General features: G+C 43.9%; 1 long non-coding RNA gene across 2 annotated transcripts; it reads left to right on the top strand.

Annotated features, from left to right (window-relative positions):
• Positions 1–5,226: 5,226 nt before the first annotated feature.
• On the top strand, positions 5,227–14,841 carry LOC140633255 (uncharacterized). Of its 2 annotated transcripts, XR_012030892.1 has the most exons (4): positions 5,227–5,691; positions 7,645–7,710; positions 11,459–11,976; positions 13,609–14,841. It is a non-coding gene; the product is annotated as an uncharacterized lncRNA (long non-coding RNA). The 2 variants fall into 2 exon arrangements; XR_012030891.1 differs by having other exon boundaries at positions 11,459–14,841.
• Positions 14,842–15,682: the final 841 nt, after the last annotated feature.

Raw genomic sequence — 15,682 nt, 5'->3', positions numbered from 1 at the left:
GAAGAAACATTATTCTCCAATAGGACAGAAAATATTAAGATATTCAGCATCTTATTAATAATGATAAACAGATAATGGGTGATTCTAAGGCCTTTCATAAATATAAGGGTATATTATGTTATGCTAAGCCTTCATGTGAGTTCTTACTGGGAAGATTGAAAAGTGGAATGGGCTTCTCTCTTAAGAATACTCTGGGAAAAAGACTACCAAGAATAACTCTTGATCATTCTGGAAGCCATTGTTTCAGGACCTTTCCTCTGCATTTACTTTTGTAGTGATTACCCCCAGAAATCCATTCTCCTCTACACATGGAGTGACACAGCAGTTGTGAGTCTACTTTTTCCTAAGGGTAGCTGTATATCCCAGCATGGGTCAAAGCTCTGGACTCAAGGGCCTGCAGCTTCCTCTTCTCTGAAGTCAAGGGTTTAAAGTCTATATAGTATAGTTGGAAGCACCCATACTCTGAAATAAAAGTGATTTGGATTTGAATCCTGCCTCAATCTCCACTAGTTATTATGGTGTTAGACAAGTTACATACCTTCTCATTTCCAGTTCCCCACCTGCATGATGGGGAAAGTAACAGTTACATGCCAAGGTTGTTATAATGAATACATGGGATCATGGTATCTGTGCCATTGTTGAAATGGTGGTTGTCATTGTTCCAACCCAAAACACTTAGCCTATGGAGGTACTGTAAATACCACATTGCCCTCAGGCAATAGATGAGTGACAGTGTTGTCTTAGATTTGGCATTTTCTCTCAAAAGATGAGGTTATTTTTCTTCCAGTGCTAGACTTACTTATGGGCTACTCCATACATTAAATCTTGTCATTATCATGGGTATTGTAGAACCACTATTTTTTTATATGTATATTTTTATTGGAGTTTAATTTGCCAACATATAGCATAACACCCAGTGCTCATCCTGCCAAGTGCCCCCCTCAGTGCCCATCACCCAGTCACCCCAACCCACCACCACCTCCCCTTCCACTACCCCTTGTTCATTTCCCAGAGTTTGGAGTCTCTTATGTTTCGTCACCTCTCTGATTTTTCCCACTAATTTTCTCTCCTTTCCCCTATAATCCCTTTCATTATTTTTTATATTCCCTGTATGAGTGAAATCATATAACAATTGTCCTTCTCTGATTGACTTACTTCACTCAGCTTAATACCCTCCAGTTCCATCCACATTGAAGCAAATGGTGGGTATTTGTCATTTCTAATGGCTGAGTAATATTCCATTGTATACATAGACCACAGCTTCTTTATCCATTCATCTTTCAATGGACACTGAGGCTCTTTCCACAGTTTGGCTATTGTGGACATTGCTGCTATAAACGTTGGGGTGCAGGTGTCTTGGCTTTTCACTGCATCTGTATCTTTGGGATAAATCCCCAGTAGTGCAATTGCTGGGCCATAGGATAGCTCTATTTTTAACTCTTTGAGGAACCTCTACAGTTTTTCAGAGTGGCTGTATCAGTTCACATTCCCACTAACAATACAAATCAAAACCCCAATGAGATACCACCTCACACCACTGAGAATGGTGAAAATGAATACGACGGTAAATAACAAATGTTGGAGAGGATGTGGAGAAAGGGGAACCCTCTAGAACCACTATGTTTTGATTGTCTAAGGTCAACTTGCCAGCAACGGTCAGCAAATATGAGGACACCACTACATCAAGAATTCAGTGCGCTTTTTTTTCATGGTATACTTAACAAATTTTCAGAAAAGAACACTTGATCCATAAAGACTCAAACTTTAGAATTTTACCATATGAGATGCCTCTTTCATTTTAAGTGCATGTTGGGTTTCTTCAATGACTTTTTAAAAATTGGCCTGATTGAAGTGAAGCATTCTTATAACCAGGTGCTGTACTCAGTCACAGGAGTGATACATCAGAATAGTATTATTTCTCTGTGGGAAGAATGCTGGGGATCCTGGCTAACCACTTCACTTGAAGAGATTCCATTGATAATAGTTTTTCCTTCCACTTAATTAAATAAGAAGAAAGTATAATTAAGAGGTGCCTCTCAAGACATCATCAATTTTGGAACAAGATTCTCAAGAATGAAAAATTTATGACAGCTCTCAGCATGATAGATAAAAAGAAGATTGCTTGATAATTATGTGCTTATTTGAAAGTCTCTTTTCCCCTATACTTCAACATTTTGTTAGGATGCACACTGAATGCCTGGAATCTCTTTCGAAAAAGAAAAGTTATCTTGTTAAAGGAATAATATTCCCTGGGATAAGGCCCAGCACTGATGGGCCTTTAATCTCCCCATAAAGAGATTAAAGAAAGGCAACCAAAGCAAAGTAAAAGGGGACACACATAACTACCAAACTCATGGATTCTACTGCCATTATTCCACATAAAATGTTATCTTTTGTCTAGGAGAAAGTTAGTCTTACATTTAACTGGTGTCTAAACTCCATTTCCTATTTTGTTACTGCTTCCCTGGGTGGCCATGCAAAATACATTTAGTCTTTTGTGCTTTGGTTTTAACAATTATAAAATTATTTTATAACCTTTATAATGGATTTTTTTGATAGTTATCTATTGCTGCATAACAAATTGCACCCAACTTAGAGGCTAAAAACAACAACATTTATCAGGTTGCAATTTCTATGAATACATGTCTATAGAATCCAGATATGACTTGTTTGGTAACTTTGTCTCCAAGTAACTCAAAAGGCTACAGTGTCTGCTGGGGTGCCATTTTATCTGAAGGTTCACCTGAGAGAGAATCTATGTCTAAACTTACTCATGTGGTTGCTGGCATGATTCAATTCCTTCCAGGCTATTAGATTGAGGGCCTTACTTCTTTGCTACCTGTTGACTGGTGGGGCCACTTTCAGTTCCATGCCATGTGGGTTTCTTCATAGGGCCTGTGTGACAGCTGGGCAAATGAGAGAGTAAGGCAGGCTTGCAAGACAAAAGCCACTGTCTATTTACACTCTGATCTCAAAGGTGACATCCTGTTACCTTTGTCATGCTTTATTCATGAGAGGCAAATTTCTGGGTCCAGCCATACTCCAGGGGAAGGGATCTCACATGGCTGTGATCACAGAGGACAGAGATTATTAGGCCATCTTGGAGGCTGCTTTCCATAGACTTAGTCACAGTCAGTCAGCCTGAGGGATCACAGGGAACCATGAAGCTAGGCCAGAAGAAGTCTCTGAAATTTCACCTTTTCTCTTAACTAGGACAGCATTTATTCATTCATTCAAAACTACATTAAAACAATTTTTTTCATTCACTCATTTGGAAATATTTACTGTATACTTGTTATATACAAGGGAGTGCTTCAAAAAGGCCAAAGAAGTAAACAATTCGGGTAGCATAAGGTATTTAAAAAAAAAAGATTTTATTTATTTATTCATGAGAAACACAGAGTGAGAGGCAGAGACACAGGCAGAAGGAGAAGCAAGCTCCCCACAAGGAGCCTGATGTGGGACTCAATCTTAGGACCCCAGGATCACAACCTGAGCCAAAGGCAGATGCTCAACCACTGAGCTACCCAGATGCTCCATAAAGTACTCTTTGATAGTGAAGTTGTCTTCTTTGTTGAGTGTGAAACTCCATACGGTGACCAGGAGGCATGAAGGCAGAGATGGAGCAGGCGTGCCACCACAGCCCCAGCCGCTGTTCCATCAGTAGAATTCTTGGAAAAATTTCTGGAATGGGAAAGATATTGTCTGCCTGCCTTTTATGATATTCAGGGAAGCTTTATAAGCAATCCATAGCACTCTTCTTGGGTAAACACAAGGTGCCGTCCTGTTATGGACTCTTTCTGTGGGGCCCAAATGGTGGGCTGTGGTTCTAGTGCACTGGGAAGTGGGGAGAATGATCTCTGGCACCGTCTCCCACTGCCCAGCACTGTTCCTTGAATTACAATGTTATCTAAGTCCAGACTTCTTACTTGACTTCTGTGTGTATCCGTCTGGTCTTCCCAACTAGGTAATTTGCACATAAAACCAATTTAGGGAGAACAAAACTAGGATTGTTAGTTGAAGGGCTTCTAGGGGCACAATTTTACTTATATGTGACCTCTTTTGGATTCTTTTCTTCCTGGAAAAGAATCTGGCTCTCCTGGAGTTTTAGCTTGACCTTTCCAGCTCAAATCTTTTTCTTTATGAAAGACATGGATTCCTTTCTGCCAAGCTTTGCCGAAACTCAGCCTGTGCTCCTGCAACAGCCCCCATGTGTGGGGCAACGAGCATCAGGGCCTCCTCTGACAGAAACAAAGAGGGGATATCTCCAGCCAGAGAGCCCACAGCCCCTTCCAGAAGCACAAACGTAGGCTCACTCTTTTGTCTTTGCTTTTGGTGCTTTTCACAGTTTTTCTATTTAAACACAAGGACCTACATCTACTATGATAGCAGTAGGTATTTTAATGCTCAAATATCTTTATCCACTTTGGGAATGTGTTTCCTGTTTTGACTTGTTCTCTAAATATATATAATTTTTAAATTATAGGTTTACGTCAGAAGGACAATTTAGTCAAATATAACTTTCTTCGCAAAACATGTCCTGGTTGCAGCACATAAACTGTGGAATGTGAGCAGCCTCGGAGAATGCACGAATCAAGTTATCCTCTCCCCTACTCCCCTGCTCCAACGTTTTAAGAACACATCTCTTCTCTTTTTTGAAGCAACAAACTCTATAAAAGGGGTTGCTCTTTGAGTAAAGGTAGTAGGCTAAAATCTTAGCTGATGTCACCCAAGTTGGACAAAAACCTAAAGTTTGTCAGAGAGGTAAGAAGTTCCTTTTGCAGGAGGAACTATTATGTCAAGAGTGGTGAACAGGGCACAGGCACTGTACCTACAATCCCTTAGACTATCTGCTTCGAGGGCGCCTGAGTTTCTAAGCAATGGTGGAGAGGACAGGAGACATCCTGGAGATCTGGGCTGTGTTACTCATCGTGTGGGTGTATGTTAATGCAGCCCAAGAGCATTTCTTCTTCTGTATCTCACTCTATTTCTGGAGTGTCCATGTGAAGTCAGAGGAAGAATTTTTGCCTCAGAATCTCAAGTCATAGGTTTTAAAACCAAGGGCATGTGCTTCAGATCGGAAAATAACAAAAATAACTGGAATGGATTGTTTCCTAAAGGTTAAATCAAAATAAGAATACTTAAATAGGTTGATCAGAACACAGAAGGATAGACTTTCGCTATGTCATAGGTTGGGTTTCCTGGAAACAGATTCCAAGATGGAGATTTGTGCACAAATGGTTTATTTGGGGGAGTGCACCAGAGAACAATACCTGGAAGAGACAGAGGGAAACAGAACTTGACCAAGGGGAGAGCTGGGCTCCCACGTAGTAAAAACAGAGGACTCAGCCACCACCACAGGGAGCATGGAAGCTGGGTGGCAGTTTAGAAACAAACTGGGCTTAAGGGTCAGATCCTATAATCCCTTCTGCACCTTCTTCCCTCCCTTTGCCATTGGGCTGTTCTAATGACAGGGGGAAAGGGGAGACCTCTTGGGAAACACAGCTCCTTTTATGCTGTGGATAAGTCCCTGAGAGGAGCTTGGCTGTGGGCCGATGGCAGCCCGAACACCCAGCTGCTGAGGGAGGGATTATCTCCCTCCAGGATGGGCAATGGGGCAGCGCTCTATTTTCAACTGAGAAAAATGGAGTCTGACAAAAATCTGGGACTTGAAACAGAAAAAATAAAAAGGTAAATATTTATATAACATTATATATTGTATTGTGTAATACAGTTGTTATATAATATATAATATTTAATTATTGCATATAATATTAAGAGGCCAATGTATGTAAACTAAATAGAAGTAAAGAAGAGTTAATTCACAAGTGGGTAGGAAGGAACCAGAAAATCCAGCAATGTAGCTTCCTAGTTAAACATTAGCAGATGCCATTCCATCCCCTTCAATCAAAGGAGAACTTTAATAGTGGGATGTTGTTCACAATGTGGATAAAGAGGGTAATTTCTGAATAATGCATTCATGTGCCCTTCGAAGCAATATCCTACAGGAGGGTGCTTCTTTTTGCACTTGAATCCCTGCAGGTGTCGCAGGTGTCATCTGGGATCTGCATCCCAGATGCAGGTGACACAACAGTGGCCTCAGGATGGTTTGCAGACAGACGTCACGAGCATCTGACCAATGGCATGAGTACGCACATTTACCCTCAGAATTTCCAGTATTTGAAGTGATTTGTGCCAAACAATTAGAAACAGGATAACATCAGCAATAAGAATGTTAAAGTCTGTGTCACTGGGCAGAAAGCTTCTGGATGTGTTAAAGTTTTGACTCTCAGTAATTGCAGACAATTAGACTCAGAACTCTTGTATTATATTAGTAAATCAGTAAATCACAAGACCTGTACAGGATGAAGAAGCAGAAGAAGCCAATGAGTGCTGTGGATCAAAGAAGATGGGGGAGGGTGTCCAGATCCAGGTAACCCGAGCACTATTGGAAGTGGTCCCTGGGAAGGAAGTGCATGGAAAGTATACATTGGCAGCTCTGATTTAGCTATTGCCATTTTACCTTATATAACCTGTATACTGTACAGTTTATTTCATAGAGGACATGCAATTTTTTTCAATAAATCTCTTAGTGTTTTTCCTAGACTACCAAATCAAAAGAATCTTTTGGTACAAGAGGGCTAAAGAGTAGGTAGGTTCACCCAGCATTTGCTGTCACTCTCCTGGCACCCCACTGGCAAAACCAGAAAAGCAACATCCTTTAGAAAATGCTTCTCTGCATAAGGCACTTGTGGGTGTGCCAATCGCCTATAGTGTACTATTTTCATGTACCCCCTCTGAAGGAAAAAGAAAAATAGGACTGTGTGCTGGAAGCAATTGTCATTCGTATTCAGCTGATAAAAGCCCTGGGAAGTTTCTCTGATCCCAACCTGATGCAGGATCTTGTTTCATTTCTTTTCCTGAAAATGTGTTTGTACATCAGGCTATAAGCTGCAAAATAAAATACACTTTAGCGTTGCAAATCAATTCCACAGTGACAAGTATTCTTAGAAAAGGGAGTGTTTTTACTAAGGGATCAAAAATCAAAACTTTCTGTGATGCCTGGGTGGCTCAGTGGGTGAGCATCTGCCTTCGGCTCAGGTCATGATCCCAGGGTCCTAGGATCGAGTCCCACATCAGGATTCTCGCAGGGAGCCTGTTTCTCCCTCTGCCTGTGTCTCTGCCTCTCTCTCTCTCTGCGTCTCTCATGAATAAATAAATAAATAAATAAAATCTTAAAAAAAAAAAAAACTGTCTTAGAGGCAAGAAAAAAATGCAGAGCACGAACTCTCAGCCACTCTCTTTGGATGCCAGTTTTCCTAATATTCTCCCTCACGGACGCCGTCCTGCCCCTGTGCGTGGCACAGGAGGGGCCAGTCAACTGGACCTGAACAGACTAGGAGGGCGACTGCATTTCAATAACAAGGTGACATTAGAATAGATGTTGCTCTGGGTTCCAGCTCAACTACTTGCTCTCTGATGTCCCCTGGTATCCTGTGCCCGTCCCTTGAAAGGGATGCCATTGCTGGCCTCGAGCTCCATGTAGGGATGAAATAAAAATGAAAACTGGAAAAAGATTCTGTAAATTGCAGAGCTCGATGCAGAATGTGAGATGTCATGATACACTCTTATCTTCATTTCCAGGGATGTCTGCTGAATGAGTCGTGGGGGTCATTAAAATATTTAAAAATCACACGGAGGAGGAAAGAGGTGAGAAGCTCCCTTCAGCCCCTTGGGATAAGCCCCATCGCTCCACATCTCGTCCTTGACTTAGCACTTGTAGGCATAAGGTAGGATAGTTAAATGTTGGAGCCGGTGGCCGGTGTTCCAACACTTTGGCCCATTGTGATTCTCCCTGGAGATCCTATTGCCAGCTTTCTGTTTCACACACAGATCGTGACCTGGAAGGGGGAGACCAGGGGCCTACCTGCTGGCTCTCTCCCCGTCCCTCCAGCAGGCAGCTGGCAGAAGGCAGCTGGGCGCCGAGGAAGGGCTGAAGGGGAGCAGGCCGGCCCTCCCCATGAAAATCCACACTGTAATTTGGGTTCTCTTGAGCTTTGAGGCAGGAGATCTAGTCCCATTATTTTGTGGGCAGGCCGGAATTCCAGGAAGCAGAGAAGGAGAAGGAATTCTCTACAAGTTTTCAGCTCTGATCCCAGAACAAAGGGGGAGAACTCTCACTTTGAAATATCTATACCTCTTAACTCCTGATGTTTCGCATTCACAAAAATTAGCCGTTCACAAACTTCTCTTCCCAGAATCGCTTAAATGCAAAAGCAATTATTCTTAGCTCCACACCACTTGTGTTTTAGGCCAGCAAGGCAGTCTTAGAGGTGTCAGAGCTAGAGACAAAGATTTCTGATCTGTCAAAGAGAGAGGCACGACCAGTTCTCTTGGAGTCCCCCCTCCTCCAGAGCGCCTCTGCCCTGCCTAAAGTAACATCATTCTTCTCAACTGGGTGAACCCCAGAAGAGTCCAAGCCTTAAGGTCATGTCCTGGGTTCTAATCTAGCTCTGCTGTGGTGGTGAACTCTAGACTACTTCTCTTTGGCTTGGTTTCCTTGGTAATAGAGAGTGCTAAGTTAGATTGCAAAAGCAGTTCTCAAACTTGGTTGCCCATGAAAATCACCTGGGGGAGTTTTAAAAATTCCTGATGCCTGGCACTTCCCTGACCAATTAACACAGAAGATCTGGGGTGGAACTGGGGCAACAGGAGTTTTTATAACTCCCCAAGTGATTTCGATGCTCAGCCACTGGAACACTACTGGTTTAGAAGGTCAGCGGTTCTCCACGCTGGTTGTGCATGAGAATCACCCAAGGAACTTTAAAAATATAGAGCACAGAGTCCCACCCTCACGTAATTACCCTAGAAATCTCCGGGGCTGGTCTCAGCTATGGTTTGCTTTCAACAATTCCCAAAAGATTCTAATGTATAGCTAGGTACACAGACATCCAGGTGAGATGATCTACAGGGATGCTCCTTGATCCAAGGTTCTAAGCTTCCATGGGTCTGCACTTAGGGACTTGAAGCATGTGTACCACCTTCTCAGGACACTAGCTGCTCCAATTGTTCTTAGCAGCTGCCAAGTTAAGCAACTCTGTCTGCCTCCGAGGAACAAGATGAGTTTCTCCTCCCACATCTTGAGTCTTCATTCTGAGTCTTAGACAATCAGGAAGGACCCTCCCCCTTAATCTACAATCAATCCATACAAAGGTCACCCTTGACTTGATCTCAGCTCCATCATAACAGTACAGTTCAGGGTTCCTAATTTTGTTGGTAACACCAACCCCTTTGAGAACCTCATGAAGGCTATAAATCCTCTTGTAAGAAAAACTCACTTCTGCATTTGCACATCAAATGGAGCATGCCATTTTAATGGGCCTCTGAGCCCCTGTTGTAAAGAAAATTCTACTTTATTTCACCAAAATATAAAAGTAAAAAAAAAAAATCATAACGCAGGCAAGCAGAAATTACAACATAGTAGGAGAAGCTAGGATGGAGCATTGAGTCCTGAGTTCTTATCCTGGTTCTACCTCGAACCAGTTGACACTTAGGAGTCACTTTGCCTCAGCTTATCTATATGTCCAGTTAAGAATTATAACACCTGCTCTACCATGTTTCTGACTTACCTTCCACTGTCATAAAGAACTGGCATCTTCCTCACATATGTACATTCTGCCCCAACTATCTTTGGGAACATAGCACCGAAGTGTGTTTATTTGTTAACTTATTCTGAGTGCCTGTGTTGACCAAGAGGCCATGGAGATCACAGTATGTAAGGTCCTTGGAGACTGGAAGAGACTGGGTGAAGAGATTACATGCAATGTCCTTCTACTTGGAGTATGGCTTGAATCTGACCTCGGGAGGGACAAGTGGAGAGCTCATGAATCCACCACGCACCAGCCACAGTCCTTGGTGGGGAAAGGCTGGAACTGGAACCAGATGTCTGAGAAGCAATCTCCCAGACTTCACAGTAACTGCCAAGTTGGCCACGGATTTGGCAGAAACTATCTGCCTGGTGAGTGCCAAGTGGTTTGGAGAGAGCAGGAGCGCGGCCTGGCGTCTGAGCACAGGCATCCGGGAGGATCTATGTTCCCAGTCTCACAGGCTACTCAGGCCGTTAGAGCTCTAACCTGACAAGTGTGCCAATCAGTCCCTGCCAGGAGGGTGGGTTCCATGTAATATGGAGGGGCTCTATATTTACTTCCTTAGCCAGAGAGATTGGGATTGTTCTACCATTACCTTGGGGTGGAGGTTGGCCTTGATAGGAGAGCAAGTGCAGAGACTGTGCCCTTGGTCAATACCCCCCATGCCCCGTCCTGCCCCCAGCCCATCGTCTCTGACTTCCAGACAATCCTTATGGAAGCACAAGACGGATGAGAGAGGAAGGTAGTCGTTTCTGTCTTGGGCTCTAACCTCTGCTCAGTGTACTCATTTAGAGACAAAAGAGAAGTCCACAATGCCCCCGAGAGCTCTTCCTCTTGAACAGTATGGAGGACACAACACAAGAAGCCTGCAACCAGAGGTGGTGATGTGTGTGCATATAGTGAGACTATCTGGAGATTCTTGGAGAGCCTGAGACATTCTCACAGTGCTCCTGGGGGACAGAGGGGGAGCCAGGAGTACAAACAGCATAGAGTTCTGATAGAACTCTGTCTGTCACATAAAATGTGAAGCATGCGGACACACACACATGCATAAGCACAAAACCCCTCCGCTTCTCTCCTTCTTTCTCTCTATAGAGAGCCGGGAAAAGCTGACTGCAGGCTCGGCTCTAGAGCTGCTAAGGGAGTACTTTTGCTTTCCTCGGCCACATACCACATCTGCATTTGCCTCCCGGCTAAACTGGGCTGTCCCTCAGCTGCCCTATCACCGCGGAAGGTCCCCACCCCCACCCTCAGGAATTGGGGAAATCTCCAGGGGATGGGGAGGGAGTGGTCCAGGGAAGCAGCAAACCAGTCTCCAAGAGTTATACCCCAGAGTGGTGCTTCCGCTCCTGGGACCCTTGGCAGGGCTGACGCTGAGGGCTGGTGGCTTGTTACAATCACGGGCAAGCGAGGTGTGGGGGAGCTAGAGCTTCTCACCCTCCATCCTCAGATACTCCGGGTTTCCAGGGATGACACCTGTGCTCTCCCATCCCTCCAGCACATACTTTCTTCTTGTGTTGTTCTATCAGAAAGGAATAACCCCTGGCAACGTGTGGTGAAAGCAGAGCAATGTGGTTTTCTTTTTATTTCCCTGCAATTCCTTCGTTACTGCTCCTAGACTATTTTGCAACTACTGTTTCCAGCTGGGAGAGAGGAATATACACAAGCAGTATATTTTTAAAAATATTTACTTCATTGAAAATAAAGATAGGTATCTCATAGTTTCTTCCCATAAACCAAGTGATTTGTGTCTCCATGTCGGGGCATCTCTTGCTGTCTCGATAGCTCTGACGGATGGGTTTCTACTGCAGATTCTTTTGGACTTTTGACACCATTTGTTGGAGAGAAGATTTCATGCTCCGCACATTAAGTATTTTCCACAGTACATCTGAATCAGGGTGAGAAGACAGACTATCGTCGGTGAGCATTTTGGGAGATGGATCTTACCCCTGGAAAGTGGCTTTGACATTTTCTGCCTTGATGGTTTGGCAAAGTCTCAACGGGACCGCCAGCCAGAGAAGGCCAAGGAGAACCACTTTCAGACTCAAGAACTCACAGGCTTTCTTGTTTGCCGCAACACAAGCCCGCAACTCTGTTCTGATGAGGTGATGTACATGGTCCCCCTTGATGGTGACATTGCATCCAGTGTTCTTTGCAGACCTAGGAAGATACTGAACAAAGCTCTCACATGCTCCACTATTGAGGAAGCTGCCATGCGGGATTGCTCCTCTTCACTCCTGCTGTGGTGAGGTGACTTCTCTGAGATCCTCCTCCCTTTGGAGGCCACTGTGCTTCATTTCTGTATCAGCCCAAGTCCTGCCAGGAGCAGGTAAGCACACTACTTAGAACTCTTGGAAATTGGGATGCCTGTGTGGCTCGGTGGTTGAGCATCTGCCTTTGGCTCAGGTGATGATCCCAGGGTCCTTCTGCCTATGCCTCTGCCTCTCTCTGTGTCTCTCATAAATAAAAAAAATCTTAAACAAAACAAAACAAAACAAAACAAAACTCTTGGGTATTAAGAAGAGAGATACGGGAGAGATATGCCAGTCCGATGCTAAGGCAGAGGACCTGAGGCAAGAAGTTGAAATGCTTTACACTCAGAGCCTTGAGGAGGGCCCCTCAGAGCTGGAACTCTGACCCGGAGGACAGGATGCCATCCAGCTGGAGAAGTTGTTGCTCGGCGGATGCAAGCGGCTGTTGGTACCTGGAAAACTGCAAGCTGAGCTCCACCACTGATCTCGGAAGGGACAGCGAACACCCCTGCCCTGCCAAAAGCAAGGTTCCTGGCGGACCCAGGAGGGAACAGGAAGCCAGGGAATGAAAGGGTCCTTCCTTCCTCTGCACATCTCTCTGCAGCGCCTCCTACTGGCAGTGCCTGGCGGGCTAAAGCAGGGCCGGTAGAAACCACCTTTGCAGCATCAAAGGCAGAGAATTGAGGCTGAGAGACAATAGTTGAATTAACTAGTACACTTAGCTAGGTCTCCACTGACCTGCTCTCCCCCATTTCCCTGAGCCACCATTATAAGCTGTAGACCTGGTCCCTTTCATTTCCTTGAAATGGCTATGCTCAGGTGCAAAGTGGATTTGGTGATCCCTCATATTTAAGGGATGCGAGCATCTGACCCAGGGTTTTTCAACCTCAGCTCTATTGATATTCGGGGCTGGATAATTCTGTGTGGCAAGGGGCTGTTCTGTGCATTGTGGAATGTTGGGCAGCATCTCTGGACTCTACCCTGTAGATGCTCATGACATGCCCCCACTCCTGTCCCCAGTCAACCAAAACTGACAACCCAAACTGCTTCCAGGCATTGCCTATGGACCTTGGGGAGCAAAATCTTCACCAGTTGAGAATCACTGTTCTAACGTCCCTCACCATTGCTGTCCTGAGTCTTCTGGTGTAAGAATCAGAATAGCAAGGACACCCGTGCATTGGGGTATTCCTTTACAGTTCTCAGAGAGCTTCTTCTGCTTTTCCTTACATTTAAATAGCCCCCAAGGAGGGACACATATTATTGTGTCTACTTCACAGACAAGTCGACTATGATTTGGAAAGGTTAACTGACTGCCCTAGAAAACTCTATCAAGGCAGAAGCTACACTCTTCTGACAGCCCTCATTGTCAAATTTTTGGAGGGAATGGGGGGGGGCGGTGGACAGCTGACTGGCAGAGAAGAGAATGCCCCCTTCCCCAAGTTACCAATAATGTTCCTTTTATTTTTCTTTTAAAGTGTCCAGCTGTTGCCAGGAATACCATATAAAACAGCTTTATGAAGTGAACACAGGCCCCAGCAGCTTATACAAGCTGGCTCCATCAAGGGCACCAGTGTTTCTAATTAATGCTGGGGTCCAGCGTTCCATGCAAGCCCTACCTGCTCCCTCTCCCTTAGGTTCTGACTTTTGGCTAACCTGCACGGGGGCCCTTGTGCCTATGACTAATAAACACTCCTGACATTTCTCACCAGGTCTGGGAGGGCAGAAATAAAAGTCATGTCCAACTAACTGTGTTCCAGCCTGAACGTGGCCCATTCAGAGCAGGCACCGAAGAGAAAGTTGTCCTGTCCAGCAGCACTAGCAAGCAAATGCCTCTCCATGGTTGGGCTTCCTGATTTTGGATATGCTCGGCACCAGGTGCGGTCACCCTGTGGCCTTTGGGGGACAGCAGAAGGTGTCTCCTCACCACCCAATAGAAAAATCATTCTCAGAATTTCAGCAGACCCCTTCACAGCCTTCCCCACATGAGAGATTTCTGGTGCTCTTAAAGGCCAAGGATGAGAATTACATCATTAGACAGGACAAAACAAGAACAGGTGTGAGTTTCTGCACACACACACGTGCACACGTGTGTGTGTGCATGTGTGTACGTGTTTACCCAAGACGTCTCATGTGGGGGCTGATGGAAACCAAGACACTTTAGCAACTTCTTGATTAATTGATTAATTAGAATAACAGGGCATTAGAGCTCAGATAAAAAAAAAAAAGAAACAAAGATCATTTTGCCTGACCTTCTCTTTACTAGTGAAATTAAGATCCAGTGACACTAGGTGACAACTTAAAGCACACCATCCACAGCCAATTGGAAATGCTCTGAACTCAGACTCCCCAGGCAGTTTCTTTCCTCATCCCCACACCAACCCTTCCCAGCCACTCTCTACAAGAACTGTGCTCAGGGTTGGCAGCACCAAGATGTGTAGCCTGGCCCCTCTTTCCCAGAAGGAGGAGAGTATTTGGTTAGGGCCTGCAGGTGTCCACTCCTATCCCTTGTCTTGTCCCTCTTTCACCAATGTGGATAGTGTTCATTCCAGAAGATCAGATCCTGGCCACTGGGAGAGGCTGGCTCTTAAGTGAGAAATCATAAATTGTAATACAGTTCTTGTGTTCCTAGTAGAGAAAAGAGCTACGAAAAATACCTAGCTGTGTTATACAAATACTTAGAAATATTCAGATAAGTTACTATATTTCCTCCTAGTTACTGACATTGAACATTTTTAAATAAAATCTAAATCTGGATCTTTGCAGCTCAGAATTCATAATTATATAGGAAATTCTGTTTTGGCAAGGACTGTGTTGTAATTTTTTTGAATTTCCCATGGCACTTAGCATAATTCTAGAATGGCAATGGAACTAGTATTCAATTGACACTTGTTAGTTAAATTGTAGTGATGTAAAAATAAAGATGCTTACTCTTTAAATGGCAAGTTGACATCTAGGGTCAGGTCTTTCCAAAACAATAAAGGAATTTTTCTTGTCTCTTTGTGATTATTACAGCACACCAAGGGGGTGACCCCTCTGAAGCAGTGGGCATGTTTTAGGTTGACAAGACAGTTGTGACCTATAAGGGATGTTGGTTTATATGAAGTGTTTCAATGATTCTGCAAGACAATAAGAGCACTTGGTTTGGAGTTCACTTCCTAACTGTGCAACCCAAGGATACTTATTAGACATTTCTAAAAAGAGAGTAATCAAATCAGTATTCACATCCAAGGCTCTTGTGAGTTAAAATCAAGGGAGATAATGTAAAGCATCATGCAAACTGTAGAGTACTGTATAAGAGGTAGTTGTTATTAATGTGGGACTCGAGTTAAACCATCCAAATTAAGGGTAGTGGACTCCCCCTGCATTTGAGGAGGTGTCCCAAAGCCATTTGAGCATACGAGTATTCAGGCATGATGTAGTCACATGGTGACAGCTCTGAGTGCTTGGATTTAGGAGGTGCCTCAGTGCAAAACAAACTTCCTAACTCAAATATAAATTTTAGTTAATGAAATCATAAAGAGTAAGGACTAACTAGCTACTGGTATGTCTGGAATCATGAAATATTCTCAGAAGTTTGCTTATGAGGAAACCAACTTTCAACAACAAAGAAGCAATTTGTTTAAAAATGAAACAAAAGTATGAAATATGGAAAAAAATAATTGTGCAAATTCCTAGCTCCCCAGAATTAACCACCTTTATTTTTCCTATTTGTTTCCAGGCTTTTTTATGATTTTAAAAAAATATTAAAACATAATAGCAGAGGGTGCTACACAGTGAAGGCAA

Source organism: Canis lupus, chromosome 5, assembly GCF_048164855.1.
Source record: "Canis lupus baileyi chromosome 5, mCanLup2.hap1, whole genome shotgun sequence".
In the NCBI taxonomy this organism is placed as follows: Eukaryota; Metazoa; Chordata; class Mammalia; order Carnivora; family Canidae; genus Canis; species Canis lupus.
Note: the sequence above shows the minus strand (reverse complement) of the source record. Positions and strands in the feature narration are given on the sequence as shown.